The sequence below is a fragment of the Aquarana catesbeiana genome, linkage group LG10 (assembly GCF_042186555.1).
Source record: "Aquarana catesbeiana isolate 2022-GZ linkage group LG10, ASM4218655v1, whole genome shotgun sequence".
In the NCBI taxonomy this organism is placed as follows: Eukaryota; Metazoa; Chordata; class Amphibia; order Anura; family Ranidae; genus Aquarana; species Aquarana catesbeiana.
The window spans coordinates 56,753,124-56,770,504 of NC_133333.1; the positions used below are offsets into that span (position 1 = coordinate 56,753,124).

Below are 17,381 nucleotides of genomic sequence, written 5' to 3' on the forward strand. Positions count from 1 at the left end.
TGATGTTTACTGTGATGCTGCTCAACACTTCATTCACTAACTGATCTGGTTTTTACAGCTCTTTTCATATCACCCACCGGTGGCATCGCTAGGGGGGGTGCGGAGGTGTGGACTGCACCCAGGTGACACCCATCGGCAGGGGCACGGCACCAGCAGCACTGATCTACATCTTTCGAGGGCTGTCCCCGCTGTCTCAGTCTCACACAGCAGAGCTGAACAAAGCTGCCTCCCCCTCCTGTTACATCTACACAGCCCGGAAGAGGTGAATGTCAGAATAACCAAAAATTTGTCTGAATGTATATTCGGACTCAAAACAAATTGTCTATTGTTGCCAATGATGAATTATGCAGCAGCTAAGTCCCCTTTCACATGATTGGTCCAATCGGGGAAGCCTGTCAGTTTTTCAGGCAGACATGTTTGGACCCTCCATTCTGCTCTATGGAGCAGCAGATGTAAACAAACTTGTGTCTGTTCACACTCTCCTACCTCCACTCTGATCCGATCTGGAAGGGGATCTGTTCCCCTCCGTTCGGCCAGATTGGATCAGCGGGCAGTCAGGTGTAGACGGCCAGCTGTAAGGCCTAGCTCACACTATCGCGGGTCTGCAGGCCACGTTTGTGAAGGTGTAGCACCCTCTAGTGTTAAGCTGCTGCAGTAGTTAGGTTTTCTGTAGTGTGGGTAAATTCCAGGTTTGGCTGGCAGCCAAGCCTGTTTGTTTGATCTGGGTTGGGTGTGACTCAGGGTCAGCCAAGCTGGGGGGAGGAGTTGTTCGATTGGAAGCTGGAGATGGAGTGCTAGGCTGTCGTGGAGCTTGGAAGGAGCTCACCAGTCTGGGGGCGAGTGACCTTGGGCTTGGGCTTGGGTGCGGACAGGACCTTCTAATAACACAAGTAAGTGTCCTGAACAGGAGGCACAGGAGCAAGGAGAGGAGAGCAGAAGAGCACTGCCAGGCAAGTCTCCAGGGAGGAACAATAGGTCGTAGGCAGGAGGGCTGGTGAGTGACATACGGTCAGGGGGACTGGGGGGCATGCCTGAGTGCAGTCTGGGATGGTTGCAGAGCCAGTGAAGTGGTGGAGAGAGACAGCTGCAGCCAGGAGGGCTAGCAGGGCCTGAAGATGTGGCGCTAGGATTAGGACTGTTTTCATTTTGGTACACCAAAGGGGCACGCGGTCCCTGCCTGCAAAGGGCATCTGCTTTAGGCCTGGCTGAGCCAGTGTCAGGCCTGCATTCAGTGTTAGCTGATCCTGGAAGAGATAATCTGCAAGCAAGTTTTGTCGCTGGAGGAAAAGAGGAAGTTGTATATACTGGAGATGTATATAGGGGCGGCCCGTCCATTAAGGACACAGGCATACCTCCTAACTTTTTGAGATGGGAACGAGGAACACCTATTAGCAAAAGTATTCAGGCATAGGACACACCCCCTGCCACGCCCCCTTAAAGGAAAATTATATATAAAAAAAAGGATTAGGGAAACTAACAAGTTCTTTTTTTTTACCACTATTATTCCGTTATATTGGCTTTTGAAATTTACAAATGAAGCAATTAAGAAATTGGATAAAAGGTTTAGCACTGTGAAACACTTTTTGAAAGATAAAAAGTGCATTTTATATACAACCATATAAATCACACCAAAAGGAGGGACAAATGAGGAGGAAAGAGGGACTTTGTTCCAAATCAGGGACAGTCCCTCAAAATCAAGGACAGTTGGGAGCTATGCTATGCGCACGGGTGCCACCTCCCCTATCCATACCACCGCCACCCCCTATCCATGTGTCCGGCCCCCTTCAGAATGCCAGACGCATGAATTACAGTGGCGGGGGTGTTTTTCTGAAGCACCGTTTAGAGTTAGAGAGCTCTAATAGGCTTCAAAATAGGGAGGAGTCCGGGCGCAGAGCATTGCGCTTGGAGCCCACCCAGATGTGTTAGAATAGCAAATGAATATTCACTATTCTGAAATTAAAACGCCTCTCCACCAATCAGGAAGCACAGGTCTGAGACACGTTTCTGGATTGGCCAAAAGGAGAAGCGCTCTAATTGGCCGCAGAGGAGGAGGGAGGAGACGGAAGCCGCTGAGCAGGGGAAGGAGAAGCTGCTCGTGATGCCCTCGGAGGAGAGCTGGGGAAGCCGCCCGTGATTGCCCGCCATAGATGAGGTAAGTACATCAACCGACCCGACCGTGGGTCTTCCAAGTCTTGGAACGCATCGTGAAGCTCAAGCTGGAGATGTTGAATTCTTTGACTGTTTATTTCCGACCTGTTCTATATCTATAACGTGCTTGCATCCAGCTAATGATGTCAGATTATGACAAAACACGTAAGGCAGGACGGGACCATGCGACGTAAGCACGCCAAATGCTGCTGCCATCTTTAATCATTGTTTGACCTGCTTGTTTAAATTTTATCTCTTGTGAGTGCAATATTTAGAATAAATTGGTGATTACAGTTTCAGTCGTATTACACTATTGTTTGTGTTATTTGCATCCCTCGAGGTTATCACTGCTGCCATTGCACGCACTGCTGGTAATACGTGTTTCCTGTCTTAGGACCATGAGGAATTTCCATCTGAAGGTGCTATAGTGACGGATCAGTCAGTCATCACAAGTTATGAGCTGCCGATTCTTCTAGCCTTATCTCTACACATGCTGTTGTTGACCTCTCTATAATTTGAGTTTCAACATATTCTGGTAAGCAGTTTTGCCCCCTACCTCACAGTGGTGACGAGTGCATTTATAGCATCATCTCACGGCAGTTGGTGTGGGGAATATTTTACGATATTTGTGGACTTTTTAGGATAATTTTAAGGACTCTATGTAGTTGGTGCTGCACCACTTGTGATTTGAACTATGTAAATGTAGCGCTACCCTCTTGAGGGTTGATGGTTAAATCAGTACCCCACTTATTGCCCTGACCCTGCAAGTCCTCTGAACACTCTGGGTTCATGCATTTTTCCTTTGATAATGATAACAATGAAATAGGTACACCAGAATTGATTAAACCAATTGACTTGTTTACTTCAAATGAAACGATTAGAAAATCAACACAAATTTATAGTTTAGAAGGATCCCTCTTTAATGTTATCAAAAGCTAAATGGCAAGCATATATTAATATTAAACATTCAACAGTGAGGACTATAATCTCTGTACACAGCAAGGCACATATAATGCCTATGTGAACATGTCACAGGAGAGCAGAGGAATGGCTCTTATTGGTATCAGACCCCTCTCTTCTGTCCCTCAACACAAGGGTGCAGAATAGTAAATACAGTACAATGTTAGAACCTTTGGCAGTAGGAAACTGTATTGAAATTCAATCTGCTCTTTCAGAGAGTTCTTGGTTAATTGTAGCTCTATGAGCTCAGTAGAAACAAATCCCTGAAGTGGGGGAGGAGGTGAGTAGTCCTTTATGACTGTGAGGCAGTCCGGTTGATCTTCAGCTAGCCCTTAAAAACAATTGCATGCAAATAATTTCTGAATGGCAGAGCAAAGCAAACCTGAATCAATTAGTTGAGAATAAACAAAGAAGCAAATCTTCCTGTGTTGAACGAACTGAAATCACAGTGATCACTGACTTACAGATGTTGCCCTCTGTAGAACTACAAGTAGGAGTGGGGAGATAGAAGTTAGAGATATCTGTATATAGTGTCTATGATGTTTGGACTAGATCCTTAGCAATAAGGATGAAAGATGGTGCAGGAGGCAATGGTGACTAGCTACAGTGTCTATAAGGTTGGGCTATTGCCCACTTACCACACTGGAACAAGAGATGTAGATGGAGATGATGATGATTGTCTCTCAGGAATGTGGCTCAGGGGATGGTGTCCGGCCTCTGCCACATAGTGCTACGGCTCACCCGAATCTGATGTCACCACAGGATAGATGGAGTAGGAGCTGCCTCCAGGTTGCCGCCGAACAGCAAAGGGGTGCTGCCCGCAGATGTCCTTCCAAATATCCGCTGGTTGGTTCTGCTAGTGCAGGCTGCGACTCAGCTGCTGCACACACCGTCACAGAATTCCTGCACTCAGATCGAAGCCGGGGTCCCATAAGAGTGCGCCAGTCCTCAATCCGTTCCTCTTATAGACTCTCTCAGCACTCTGTTCTTTACCATCAGCCATCTGGTAGTTGTAGTTCCGATAATTTAGCCAGAGGGCAAATCCCATCCATTTGAACTACATATCCCAAGATGCTTTGCTCTGCCTTATTTATGTATCAAGGAGATAACAGGTCAACGTAAAACTCAACACCAGAGAGAAATGGCTCCCCTGCAGAAAAGCCACACAGGGGGTCATTTACTATAGCGCCGGGAAGTACTGGGCACTATTGAATGTGATAGTGTCCATTTTAGCCAATTTAAGATTTCAACAGGCAAACATGCGAATGAAAAAGAGCACTATTAGCGGCGAACATACATTAGTAAATTCAGAAATCATCGCTAATTAGCGACTCTGCGCATATGCAAATGCCAATTTTACTAAGTTATTATATAGCACTGCACTGCAACCATGATCCATGTATGTGAAACAAACATTTTTATGCGAGATGTTCTCTACCTCGTGTGCATCTATTGAGGTATATTGCAATTAATATTCCTAGTTTTTTTCCTTCTTTTGCTAACGAATGCAGTTATGAATGATTATTACAGAGTAATATCTGCTATTCTGTAAAGTTACATGTATTGAACATTTAGGTTACCTGTGACAGACCTAGCCGGGACAGAGGCTTTTGGAGGGGACTGAATGCCAGCCTCTTGCGACCGATTATGGGCCCTGGCATTTGGGGGAACGGTGCTCATTGTGAGCTGTATGCCTGGGGACCCTAGAAGTAATATTACTTTGGATTCAAGTCCATGTCCCCCCAAAACACAAAAATCTGGGAACCCCGTATGTGCCATATTATAGCTAGTGACTGCTCCACAATGTTGTGTGTATATATTGTGTGTTGTCTCATGCTGTTGTGTACTATTTAAAGTGCTGGTTTGGGGTGGGGCTGTATTCCAATGTTCTATTGTGTCTATCTGCCTTGGATCACAGGATGTGTATCTCTATGGAGGGAGGGGGGATTCCTCCAACAGCTCTCCTTGCTAATAAGACTGTGTATTAATGAGAAGTTTTAACACAACTGACCTGTGTCCATTGTCATTGCACAGTTTAACCCACCCCACTTTCCAAGGGTGGGGGGAAAGAGTCTCTGAGTTATTTTATCTGTTGTGTCCATGTGTGGTAATAAATGAGTTGATTCCTGCTTGAACCTGAAGACAGAGCCTTGTCTCGTATTTGGGGGAGAATTGTTTGTATGGGTTCGTCGTTCGGCTGATTGAAGTGTTCAGTAGCTGCCTTTGAGTTTGGGTATGGAATGTCCTAAATGACTTTAACCCCTTTCATACTCGGGGTGTCGTTACAACTGGTGGCAAGCAGCGAGATGGTTCCCACAGCCCAGAAGGACAGCTACAAAAAGACATCCTTCACCTGGTTCCAAGATTGGCATAGCAGACTTCAGTCACCCCAGCGGAGATATGGATCTGGTATCAGGGTTCCCGGGGCTGCTGCAGATCGTCCTTTCAGCAATCCCCAGGACTGTGTCTGCGGATGAATACCTGGAGCTCAGGCAGATGATTCGGGTAAGACACTGGATTAGAGCCCTCCAGGTTGCTGGAATGCAACAGGGCAAGTGCTTTCCAACCCCAGAGCAGCAGGCCAGTGAACAGGAGTTACGGATGCAATTCCTGGGAGAGCGGCCCCAGGAGCAATGGGTGACTGCAGGAAATAGAGCTGGACAACTGGTATCGGGCTCTGCAATGGCAAAAAGAGCAGGGATATTTAGGGGAGAGAATAGAATGCTCTCGGGAGGGATATGACTTTGGTGGCCCCAGATTGCTGTGGGAGAGCCTTTCAGATTGTTTTGCGTTTGGCGATGAAGGGGAACCTACCCTTGAAGACCTGTGAGAATACAGAGAGGCTATGCTCGGTCTTGCAGGGGTCTCAGAGCTTAAACCTGATCTAGACTATTTGCTAAGGAACAGCACCTGTAAAGGGCATACAGAAAACTGCTAGAATGCGTTCAGCAGCATGCCAGAGAATCGGCAGTGGAAACTCCAGAGATTGCCGTCTCCAAAGCTGAATTGCTGACAACAGGCCAGAGCTCTGCTAACCTCTGCCCAACACCAACAGCAGCTTCAGCCTCCCGGAGAGAAGAGGCAGTTGGCCTTAATCCTACAATACTGACAGAGACATGGGATTTGCTGCCAGCAGCATTGGTGGAGTTACCAGAAACTTATGCAGCTGAAGCACTGACAACTGGACAGAGGGTCCAAGACCTCTGCCCCACACCTGTGGCAGTTTTGGAGGCCCAGGGTGAGGAGGTGGTGATCACTCCCGAGCAGCAGATCAGGACCCAAGGAGAGAATGCAATCTGCACCTCACAACTGCAGCCTGAGCTGATATCGGTGCATGGGACTGCGGTCTCCAATCACAGCAACCCACGCAGAAGGGCTGGCAACAGAGCAGAGTGCTGCTAGCCTCTGCCCTCACTTAACAGAAGAGGGAGTTTCTGTGGTGGTGGAGGGGACTTTGGTTTTCACTGACACAACCCCAAGGATTGGTGCAGCACTGGGACAAGAGGATGCTTTGCAAGCAAATTTTCGCCTACCGGGGGTGGATGGGACTTCAGTCTCCACTTGTATACCCCAGGGATGCTGGACGGTCGGCCCAGATCCCCAAAGGCATGACGGAGTGAGCCCAGTTACCCTGTCTTCTCTTCAGTGGCTGAAAAGACTCCAGGGAGAAGGGCCAGTCCAGGCCTTTCCCCAGTGGTGGGCGTGTTCTCTGAGCGAGGCAGAGGTTGGCTGGGTAAGTAATGCTCTGTTTGGGACAATTTATTTGGAGTACTGTGTGGATAGCGGCATTGGGGGACTGGAACTATAGACTAACTTCTGATTCTGGGGTCTCCTCCTGTGTTTGTATCCTGCCAAAAGGGGAGAAATGTGACAGACCTAGCTGGGACAGAGGCTTTTGGAGGGGACTGAATGCCAGCCTCTTGCCGACCGATTATGGGCCCTGGCATTTGGGGGAATGGTGCTCGTTGTGAGCTGTATGCCTGGGGACCCTGGAAGTAATATTACTTTGTCCCCCCAAAACACAAAACTCTGGGAGCCCGGTATGTGCCATATTATAGATAGTGACTAGGGATGAGCTTCGAGTTCGAGTCGAACTCATGTTCGACTCGAACATTGGCTGTTCGCAAGTTCGCTGAACAGCGAAAAATTTGGGGTGTTTGCGGCAAATTCGAATGCCGCAGAACACCCTTTAAAAGTCTATGGGAGAAATCAAAAGTGCTAATTTTAAAGAGGATGAAGAAGAAGATAAAGAGAAGAACGGGAGCCTCCCCCCATGCCATGGGTGCGGAGCGGCCAGAGGAGAAGAAGATAGAAGACGCCGCGGAGGAGATGCTGGACGAGAACGCCGGAGGAAGAACCAGAAGAGCCAGAAGAACCAGAAGAAGATGAAGGAAGATAGAAGAAAGAAGAAGCATTTAAATAAAGGAATTGTCAAAAACCGTCTCTTGTCATTTTTAACATTTTTGACAGTTTTTTAGTGAAATGGTAGGGGTAAGTACCCCCCTTACCATTTCACACGGGGGGGCGGGATCTGGGGGCCCCCTTGTTAAAGGGGGCTTCCAGATTCCGATAAGCCCCCCGCCTGCAGACCCCCACAACCACCGGCCAGGGTTGTGGGGATGAGGCCCTTGTCCTCATCAACATGGAGACAAGGTGTTTTGGGGGGCTACCCCAAAGCACCCTCCCAATGTTGAGGGCATGTGGCCTGGTACGGTTCAGGAGGGGGGGGCCGCACTCTCATCCCCCCCTCCTTTCCTGCAGCCTGCCAGGTTGCGTGCTCGGATAAGGGTCTGGTATGGATTTTTGGGGGGACCCCACGCCGTTTTTTTTTTTTTCTTTGGCGCGGGGTTCCCCTTAAAATCCATACCAGACCTGAAGGGTCTGGTATGGAATTTAGGGGGAACCCCACGTCATTTTTTTTTTTTAAATTTTGGCCGGGGTTCCCCTTAATATCCATACCAGACCTGAAGGGCCTGATATGGAATTTAGGGGGACTCCCACGTCATTTTTTTTTTTTTTTAATTTTGGTTCGGGTTTCCCTGTGGGGAATTCCCATGCCGTTTTTATCAATGAACTTCTATGTGTATTGTCGGCAATGCAATAGCCGCAGGTAGTTTTAAATGTTTTTTTCCTTCGAAATGTCATTTTGCTGTCAGACTGTTCTAAACACGGGAAACATGCGCCCCTTTACAGGCATACTATAGACACCCCCCAGGTACGAAATTTAAAGGGATATTACACTTTTATTGTTTGACTTTAAGCATTATTAAAATCACTGCTCCTGAAAAAATGGCCGTTTTTAAAACTTTTTTTTGCATTGATTCATGTCCCCTGGGGCAGGACCCGGGTCCCCAAACACTTTTTATGACAATAACTTGCATATAAGCCTTTAAAATTAGCACTTTTGATTACTCATGTTCGTGTCCCATAGACTTTAACGGTGTTCGAGCGAACTTTTTTCCTGTTCGCATGTTCTGGTGCGAACCGAACAGGGGGGTGTTCGCTTCATCCCTAATAGTGACTTGTAGAAATCGAGTAGTTACTGTATTAATAACTATATTTCAATAATTCATATTGATGAGAAAAGTTCCAAGAAAAATCTGTTAAGTTCTCGTGTAAAACCTCCAAAATTGATTTAATGATCAATTAGCAAAATGTTACAAAAACAATGTCAAAATGTAGAATACAAAAATAGATTATTCTTAAAATGAAGTTTAAATCAGATATGTCTGTGTGTAAAAGTTTCGATGTCTTGAGATCTGTGTGTGTGTCTTCATGGAGAGCTGCAGTGCATGTGTCCCTCTCCCCACAGCCTGCCTGTACTCCTTCAATTAACCTCCACCTTTTCCAAAGAGCCAAAAAGCTTAAAAGACCGGGAAATTTGAATTACTCCAACATTCCTAAGGGTGGGGCTATATGAAGATACCTAAAATAAGAATCATTTAACTTACAATATATACATTTCCTTTAAACATATAAAATCCTACATATTAGTATACATATATTTAAAATGCAGTGTTCTTATTAATATCCTAATCAAGAAATATAATAATGTAAAGAAACAGCTTATTCTTAACATACTGGAACTTTGTGTCTTTGGAAAAGATTGTAACTTTATCTCTTACGATGGGGGAGGTGAATTAGTCGACACTAAATTGTATCCATATGTGAGATGAATCTCTCCCAAGAAATGCATACTAAGCCTAAACCAGCATAAACTTTCATGAGTATAAAAACCTAAATAACTTCACCTTTTTCATACATAGAAGATATATATATATATATATATATATATTTATATATATAATTCAATTATCATAAGAACTCAACCATTCATAAATTCTGATATTCTAACATGACTGCTTCACAATGTTGTGTGTATATATTGTGTGTTGTCTCATGCTGTTATGTACTATTTGCTGTGCTGGTTTGAGGTGGGGCTGTATTCCAATGTTCTATTTTGTCTGTCTGCCTTGGATCACAGGATGTATATCTCTATGGAGGGAGGGGGGATTCCTTCAACAGCTCTCCTTGCTGATAAGACTGTGTACTGATGAGAAGTTTTAACACACCTGACCTGTGTGTCCATTGTCATTGGACAGTTTAACCTGCCCTGTTTTCCAAAGGTGGGGGGAAAGAGTCTGAGTTATTTCATCTGTTGTGTCCATGTGTGGTAATAAATGAGTTGATTCCTGCTTGAACCTGAAGACAGAGCCTTGTCTCGTATTTGGGGAAGAATTATTTGTATGGGTTCCTTGTTCAGCTGATTGAAGTGTTCAGTAGCTGCCTTTGTGTTTGGGTATGGAATGTCTTAAATGACTTTAACCCCTTTCATACTCGGGGTGTCGTTACATTACCTATTTGTTGTGTGTTGTTTTTTTCATGTTTTTTATTTTTTTATCTAGGCGACTATGAATTATTTATGTTAATTCTTTAATCATACTACACTATTATGCAGGTCTCAGCGTACTTAGTACAATGGCTTGGTGGTCTCCTCAGATGTCTCCACAGCATTATTGAATACTTACATACCATTGCATGCATTTAAAGAGTTAATATAATGGAATCAGTCAAACTAAAGTGCATTGGCTGGACGTGGCCGAGCGAGGCATGTAGGAGGACGTGCAGCCTTTAGCTCTGCTGAACATCGTGAGGAATCCGAGCTACAGCACCACCATCCTGTGACCTACAGCGTCAGGAAAGACACCGCTGAACTCCACGGAATTTCCCAAGCATAAGGCCAGTATCATTTTTGTGATTTATAATGTCCAGGCGTGGACAAGGCCCCCGAATCCCACCGGACACATTGGCCCAAGATGACGGCCTCCCGCCCTGCTGCCAAGGAGGCAGCCCGACGCCTTTTCGGCAATAGGGGGAAAGACATTGCATCTACCCCAGGGCCTAGCGGACATGATCCGGAGGAGGATAGCAGGGACCTAGATGACACCCCCCCCAATCCTGGCTCATCCACCTGCTCTGTCATCCCTGTCTCACAGCCCCACACAGCTATCCAAGATGGCGGCGCTCAGCATGCAGGGCAATGATGATAACACTGATCCAGAGCCAACATTCAGGGATAAACTGGCTGCAGTCACTGCCTGTAACTCCTCTATCACTAACCTAGCGGGGGAAGTAAAAAGCATGAAAATAGAAATATTATTTGTGAGTCAAGATATGCAAAAGCTGTGTGAACGCACATCTGCAGTGGAGGGGTGCATTAGCACACTGGAGGATGAATGGCAGCCATCGCAGAGAGATGTGAAATAATACACTCACCCAATGGCAGACCCCAATGCATCTAGGCTGGAGGACTTGGAGAACCACCTATGCAGAAACAACGTACGCACGGTGGGTATCCCGGAAAGGGCGGAAGGCAAGAATCCTGTGGCGTTCATCGAAGCGTGGTTAGCTGACACGTTTGGGAAAGAAGCATTTTCACCCATGTTCACGGTTGAGAGAGCCCACAGGGTCCCAACACGTCCGCCACCACAAGGCGTACCCCCGATACCCTTCCTGTTCCGTCTACTCAATTATAGAGACAGGGACACAATATTGTCCAAAGCCAGTGTTGCCCCTTCTCTCAAAGTGGATAATGCAAAAATATCGCTGTTTCCTGATTTCTCGGCGGAAGTACAAAGGCAAAGAGCGAAATTCCTGGATATCAAGAAACGTCTGAGGGCAGTGAATGTTCAGTATTTTATGTTATACCCGGAAAAATTGAAGGTAATTGCAAATGGATCGTCGCATTTTTTTGACAATCCTATATCTGCCATGCACTGGCTTGACAAGGAGGAACGGAATTTGGAGCGGCGCCAGCCTGAAGGTTGAAAACAAAAAGAATTCTTATCATTGGTGCAAAGCACAAGAGATGAGCTGTGCGGCGGGGCAGGTTACTTTTGTTTGATCTTACGATCTATTGGTCCCACTCCACAATACACGACTGACTTACTACGTTCTGGGACATACACTAAGGTATCAAGTTTGACAATCATCTGATCTATTTACCTTTAGGGCTACGTTATCGCCCCCCCCCCTCCCCCAGAAACCTGGTCCTGAGTGGACGTACCCCCCTCATGATGAGGGGTACCTTATGATTACTTGGGTCCTGTTGACCTGGAACTATGGTTTTGGTTTTATTGGGGGTTTTTTTTACAATTTTTATTACTGCAGTCTTGTTTTTCTTTTTATCTCCATTTTCTTTTACAATTGAGTCTGAATTGGGTAAATCCACAGCTGCCTATTCTTCAACTTAACACTAGAGGGAGCACCAAACGTGTGTTAATATCGCAGTCTCTAATGAAATGTTACATTGCGGGCCTAGTCATGCAATATAGAGGACAAGCCAATAATACTCCCCCATATTTTGTCTTTATGTACTATGTCTACTAATACTGATAAGGGTATACTCTTCCTCTCAAGGAATGTGAGGAGTTTTAGTTATGGGACAAAGCGAGGAGCAATGTTGCATTATTTAAATAGAATGAAACCGCATGTCGTGTGTCTGCAGGAGACACATTTACAACCTGACTCTGTCCGCCTGCTTAAAACTCATACATTTCCGGTACAATTCTATTCCACGTACTCTTCCTTCTCTAGGAGAGTAAGTGTGCTGATTAATAATACTATGTCTTTTTCCTGTATGGAGAAGCAGATTGACAGAGAGGGTAAATTTGTATTCCTGTTGTGCAGCCTGGGGGGGCTTCAAATGTATTGTTGCAGCAATGTATATACCTCCACCCTTTAATTCAGATCCCCTGAAGAAATTAGCGCAATTTATGGCACTGCACCCAGGGCTACCAGTTATAGCTCTGGGGGATTTCAATAATGTTATTGACACACAGCTGGACAGGCTGTCCATCTGTCCTGGTACTAAAAGGGTGATGCCTTGTGCATCCCCCTTTGCCGCTTTAATAACTGAGATGGGTTTACAGGACATCTGGAGAGAGCGTGACAGGGATGTGCAGTGTTACTCCTATCACTCTGCATCTCATGGAGGCCTCTCTAGAATAGATATGGGTATAGGTAATGATATGCTGCTCCCACGTGTTTTAGATGTGGCCTTCGAACCCCATCTCCTCTTGGATCACTCTCCATTTTGGGTGCAGGTGGACACAGCAGCTCCATCTGTCAGACTGATGTGGAGAGTTAATCTGTTTTGGTTAACTTTACTCCCTACTCCAGACCCCATCCCTGGTGAGCTGAGAGAATTTTTGATATTCAATAAACACTCTGCTATTGGGGCTGTAGTATGGGATGCTATAAAGGCTTTCCTGCGGGGTCTCCTCATACGGGAAATATCTGGTATAAAGAGAAGATCTAGAGAATGGGAGGACACAGTCCGCCTTGAGTTACGAAGTAGAGAGATGGCTCTAGTGACGGATCCCACTCCAGCCAACCAAAATAGCTGGAAAGATGCCCAATCACTATATAACAAGGTGGTATTAACAACAGCTGAAAAAAAGATATTTCCTTCAACAGAATTATTTTGAGGGAAAGAATACAGGTCACTTATTGGCTATGATCGCTAAGGCGCAGCAGGAGTCTACCTCAATTACAGAAATTTAAAAACTCCAATGGAGAGATTAGCACTTCTACTGTTGACATTTTGGATACGTTTTAGCAATTTTATGCAGATTTATATACCTCTAAAACTAACAATACCCCCTCTGACCTGGCTCTGTTTTTAGGGGACTGTACCTTTCCCCGGGTGACTGCGGCTGAAAAAGAAGCACTAGAGTCCCCGATCACGATAGAAGAGCTGACTGAGGCACTGGCAGAGGCACCAAACCACAAATCTCCTGGATTGGATGGGCTGCCCGTCGAGGTATACACCAGGTATGGGTCTATCCTCCTGCCCCCGCTATTGCGGGCCCTACAAGAGGCGGCTAAGACGGGACATCTGCCTGACTTAATGAAGGAGGCCATTATAGTGGTCCTTCCCAAGCCGGGCAAGGATAGACAGATACCGGATTCATACCATCCCATATCGCAGCTAAATATTGATATCAAGCTCCTGGCAAGGGTCCTTGCCAGCAGACTTGCGGGTATTGTTGCTGGTACATCGTGATCAGTCCGGATTTATTCTGACAAGGTCCACAGTGAACAACATCCGACACCTCTTTCTCAATATCCAAACTCCAGTAGATAATCCCAGTGGTAGGGTCATTCTGTCCTTGGACGCTGCCAAGGCTCTTGACAGCGTTGAGTGGCCCTATCTCTGGGAAATCCTGGCTGGCTTTGGCCTGGGGAAAACTTTTATCAACTGGGTGAAGGTGCTTTATTCTGAACCCCGGGCCATGGTAAGAGTCAATAACTCCCTCTCCCGGCCCCTCCACTTACACCGGAGTACTCGTCAGGGCTGCCCGTTGCCCCCTCTTTTATTTGCGCTAGCAGTGGAGCCACTCACAATGCTAATCCGCAATAATGGGAACATTGTGGGATTCCGCAGGGGTCGGCTGAACATTGTGGGATTCCGCAGGGGTTGGCTGGAGGACAAGTTATCTCTGTATGTCCTACTATATCTGGCAGACTCAGGAGACTCACTGCAGAGGCTAATGGCAACCATTACTAAATTTTGTGAATTTTCTGGATTCACTATTAATTGGTCCAAATCCGTACTTATGCCCCTAGACCCATTAGTATTACCTCTCCCCTCAGAGGCGTCCCAAATAGCCATTGTTATTACTACTCCCAGATATTTAAAAGTGTTATCACCGGACCCTACTGAATATCTGAAACTAAACCTAGCACCCCTACTGGAAAGACAATGTGTAAAATGCCAGGGATGGTGTAAGCTTCCACTATCAGTGGTAGGGAGGGTGAATTTGATCAAAATGATCTGGGCCCCGCAACTTCTATATATCTTCCAAAATTCCCCTATGTGGATTCCCACTAAATGGTTTAAGAAGATTGACACCCAATTTTGCGATCTTATTTGGAAAAAAGGTAGAGCTCGTATCAGCTTAACAACACTACAATTTGGCAAGGACGGGGGGGGCCTGGCGGTACCAAACTCCAAGATGTATTTCTCACAACTGCAACAACTTGCAGGCTGGGATCTGCATGAGTCAGATGACCCCATTATACAACTGGTGTCTCGCACCAACCCCATATTAACAGCTGGCTCCCATTTGGAGATGGGTCTACCGGGTATCACCTCATCCTCCCCAACGGCAATACTACTCCAGATGGTTTGGAAGGCAGTTAAAAGAGCACTAACCATAGATGGTCCAATGGCGTTTACCCCCATTTGGAACAACCCCAACTACCCTGAGCTACTCAAACTACAGCGATTCGTCTCTTGGTTAAAAATAGGGATATGGTTCTTTACACAATTATATAATGGCAATGTACTCAAATCATTTGAAAACCTATGCAGGGAATTCTCTCTAACACGGAACCAATTTTATCAATACCTCCAGCTCAGGCATGCTTTGCAAACCCAGACACGGACGGTCAGCCTAAATATCACTAGTTCTTTTCTTATACAGGAGGTCCTACAAGCTGACAGCTGCAAGGGAGTGATATCCAGGGCTTATGCTACTTTGGTGGCCACAATCCAAAATCCGGCTCTACTTAAATGTAGAACACATTGGTCCACGGATGTGGGTGACATAGACGGTGACCAGTGGGACATGGTCCTGGAGTCGATCCCGGCGGTGTCAATTGCGGCATCTCAAACTCTCACAGTTGTTTATACTTCATAGGTCATATCGTACACCCATACAACTATATGAATGGGGCAGAAGAGACTCCCCCTTATGCCCTAAATGTGCCACACACAGGGGAGAATTTATACACATGATATGGGACTGCCCGAAACTTGCTAGATATTGGACGGAGGTCACACAGACTGTATCCGCTGTAGCACAGACTCCCATTCCATGTACACCTTTGGTATGTCTCCTGGGCTCGTTTGATGCTGAAATGTATCCAAAAGGCGTCTACATAATGGTAACTAGACTACTATACTTGGCCTGAAAACTCATAGCACATTATTGGCTTGCGAAATAACGTGCCTACGAAGGCCCAGTGGATCGCATATGTCAGTTCCCTCCTTCTTAGGGAGCAGTTGGCATATCGACACCGGAAGGCTCCAAAAACATTTGATGTTATATGGCAAAATTGGCTGGATAACCCCAACCTTGCTCCCCCCCCCCACAATTAATAAAGGATAGACTGCTACGGTTATAAAGACTCTATTGTTGTAGATAGGCACTCCTCTTGAGCCTGAGGCCTCTCCTATAATGCATTTGCTGTGCAGAAGGTAACTCATATGGTAACAAGGCCCATAGACAAGCCTGGAGGAATGAATCTATGCCTTATAATATTTTATATTATTTTATTTTATCTTATGTTAGCTTATTTTTTCTATTATTTTAAAAGTGTGAGTTTTTCCTTTTCTTTTTCGTATTTTTTTTTTTATGTGCCTAACACTAGGTAACTGTGTTATATATACGTATATGTCTGATTTGATGTATAATTCTAGAATGGGGAAATATGTATACCCCCTTATTGTATTGAGCATGACAGATAGTGAAAAGGAAGTCACTCATCTGTCAGATTCAGGCTCAGAATACGATCCTGTAGAGGACAGCGGCTCCATGACAGATAGCTCTGACGACAGAGTTGTGGTCCCTGCCAAGGTCATGCGTACCAGACCCTGAACTTCTTCTTCTGTCGTTGATGTGCAAGAACCGCAGGTCCCTCTTATGGAGCAGAGCAGTACTAGCGCCGCTATTCCTTCTGGTTAACTGCCAAGCACCAGTGGCCTAGTACACCCTGGTCGTAGTCAATCCAGCACTGCAGTATCACGTGGTAACGTGGCGAGTCCCATAAGTGCAGTTCAAGCTGGTGAGGTGGCAAGCACAAGTAGTGTCCCGTTGCCACCAAGAAGACAAACACAGGCCTGTCATGCCCATAGTGCTCTTCCTGCTGCATTCGCCAATCCTAATTGGGAACCCACCACTTCTGCAGCACCCGTACTTCCCCCTTTCACTGGCCAATCCGGAATTCAGGTGGAAACAGTTGACTTTACGCCACTGGATTTTTATTCACTGTTTTTCACCGAAGATCTCTATAGATCTATTGTGGACCAAAGCAATTTATACGCTGGTCAACACATCGCCGCTAATCCCCAGTCCTCTCTTGCCAGAGATTGGAGACCAATTACGGTTTCCGAATTTAAGCTCTTTCTGGACCTTTCCCTCAGCATGTGCATAACTAAAAAGAGTGAGTTGTGGTCATATTGGTCCACTGACCCAATTCAACATATGCCCTTGTTCTCTGCCTCCATGACCAGGGCACGATACGAGCAGATCTTGCAGTTCATGCACTTCAATGACAATGAACTCTGTCATCCTCGTAGAGACCCTGGATACGATCGGCCCTACAAAATTCGGCCCCTCGTAAACCACTTCAACCAACGTTTTGCAGACTTGTTTACTCCCCATCAAGTTGTCTGCGTTGATGAGTCCCTGATTAAATTTTCTGTCCGCTTGTCATTCAAACAGTACCTTCCCAGCAAGCGTGCCAGATACGGGGTCAAGATGTATAAGCTCTGTGACAGGGCCACAGGCTATACATGTATTTTTATGGTTTACGAGGGAAAAGATAGCCACGTAGAACCGACAAACTGCCCTGACTACATAGGAAGTGCTGGAAAGATTGTGTGGGACTTGGTGTCACCCTTATTCGGAAAGGGGTACCACTTATATGTGGACAATTATTACACGAGCGTGCCACTTTTTAGTCACTTGTTTGATCAGCAGATT

General features: G+C 45.9%; 1 long non-coding RNA gene across 1 annotated transcript in view; it reads left to right on the top strand.

Moving 5' to 3' along the window:
• LOC141110705 (uncharacterized) overlaps nucleotides 1-17,381 on the top strand; it is a 167,180-nt gene that overhangs the window by 35,245 nt on the left and 114,554 nt on the right. The window contains exons 3-4 of the long non-coding RNA XR_012236323.1: nucleotides 59-262; nucleotides 2,543-2,683. This is a non-coding gene — a long non-coding RNA (uncharacterized lncRNA). The remainder of the gene's footprint in view (nucleotides 1-58; nucleotides 263-2,542; nucleotides 2,684-17,381) is intronic.